We start from the raw sequence: 1,952 nt of genomic DNA on the forward strand, positions 1-1,952 counted from the left end.
TAAAAAAAAAAAAAAAAAAAAGTTCCCAGACCTCAGTCTCTACTTTCTCCACCTGAGACATGGGGCTATGCGCTCTATGTTCTGACAGCAAGCAAAAGCAGCAACCCTTCCTGGGAGCAGGAAGAACAGCTACCACTGGCCCCCGCCTGCCCACCACCCCTGCCTGACCAGCCAGGAGGCTGGCAGAGTCCCAGTCCCCTCCGGCCTGCAGCGTACTTGATTTGGACCCGGCTCTTATGGTGATGGTGAAGCTGAATCTGTAGCTAAAAATACACAGGAGCTCAGCCAGCTGCTGAGCTTCCTTGGAGGCGGGCCTGCGGCTGCTGCAGGAGCCAGGCACACCTGCCCACCCCAGAGGCTGCTCCTGAGCGGCAAGATGTCCTGGGACCCTCACCACACTCTTGCTCACAACCTGGTCTCGGAGAGGCTCAGGACAGCCAGCTGGCTCCTGCCACAGGACCCACTGGGCCCCAGGAAGCTCGGGAAGCTTCCAGGTGGCCTTTTGTGTGGTGAGCTCATGTGTGGTCACCCTGCCACAGGGAGGATGACAGGGTCACTGAGCTGGGAGAGAGAGGGCAAAGTCCAGCCAGCCCAAGTCATGTTGGGGGCTGATGACACACTCCCGGGGATGTCGAAACCATCAATCAATTAATGTCCGCCCAACTGGGGGGAGATAAAGACCCCAGGCCCAGACAAGAAGTCTCAACACCCAAAGGCCCAGAAAGAGAGGACGTGGCCACCAGGCTCCCTGGGAAACCAGGCCACGCGTATCCACCAAGGTTCCTGGAACCTGGCCGCAGGTCTCTGCACGCTCCAGAGGCCACCAGCACTTGGGGGCAGTCACTTCCACAGCACAAAGCCCTGGGCAACAAGGCAGGACCCTATCTCTTCAAGACTTCAGGAACAGCTCAAAAGGCTACACCCAATTCTCTGCTCCAGTCCCATGGGGTCACAGGCAGCCAGAGAAAGCACGGGGCAGGTGATTTGACGTTTGGACACCTCTCTCCTTAGCCTGGGCGGCAGCCATCTACACCCCGAAGGTCCTAAATAAAGGTCGGATACCACGCTCAACTCCCACTGGAGGTGCCGGAAGGGGCGGAGACACAGGCGGGTCAGGCCGCCTCCCAGGCCGGCCCGCGCCCTTCCGCTGGCGTGGCCCTCTCCCTGCAGACCACAGCGGTCCCGCCCCAACATCGGGGCGGCGGGCGGGCGCCCTCGCTCGGGGGCAGGAGGAGGAACAGCCGGACGCCCGCGATGCAGGCGGAGGGGAGGCAAGGATCAGAAGGGAGGGCGGTCGCAGGGCCGGAAGCAGTTACGACGCTTCCACATTGGGCCCGGACAGCTCTCCCGGCTCACGCCCAGGGCACAGTGTGGCACTAAACCGCTCGTTCTGGGTCACAGGACCGCGCAGGTTTCGCTGGGAGGGGAAGACAAACCAGGAAGGCGCGCGCGGCGAGACCCCAGGCGGTGGAAGAAGCTCAGTGAATTGGTCAAACCAGGAAGGAGAGACGGAGGTTCAGGGGCAGCAGTAATACAACCTGCCTTAATCCCTTCCCTCACCCGGACTGGAGCAAGGGGCATGCCCTTTCCTTAGCAAAGGACACCGGTCACTGGGGACCCAACGACAGCACGCAGGCTTCTTCCAACCCCACAGCTCTCGGGCAGGGGTGCCAGCAGTCGGCTGGCCCGGGGAGGGGGAGCCCAAAATAACCCAGACAGCTGGGGCCAGAGGGTGCCACGAGCCCAGGCGCCGGGATGCAAGTCAAGACACCTGGAGCTCAGCCTGCCGGTGCTGGCCTCATGACCTGAGTCATTTCTTTGGGGGCCGTGAGCGGATGATCTCAAATCGGGCCTCCGCCAGCCCGACCCAAACTACCGGAGGGGAGCAGACCAGCTGGGTGCCGGCCCCTCCCCCTGCCCGGGGCCGGGCATATGCTCCCGGGGTGGGCGTG

General features: G+C 62.5%; 1 long non-coding RNA gene across 7 annotated transcripts in view; it reads right to left on the bottom strand.

Annotated features, from left to right (window-relative positions):
- Positions 1–1,952, bottom strand: part of LOC104848427 — a 6,674-nt gene that overhangs the window by 526 nt on the left and 4,196 nt on the right. The window lies entirely within an intron of this gene.

This window comes from Fukomys damarensis, unplaced genomic scaffold (genome assembly GCF_012274545.1).
Source record: "Fukomys damarensis isolate Sample0158 unplaced genomic scaffold, DMR_v1.0_HiC HiC_scaffold_12, whole genome shotgun sequence".
In the NCBI taxonomy this organism is placed as follows: Eukaryota; Metazoa; Chordata; class Mammalia; order Rodentia; family Bathyergidae; genus Fukomys; species Fukomys damarensis.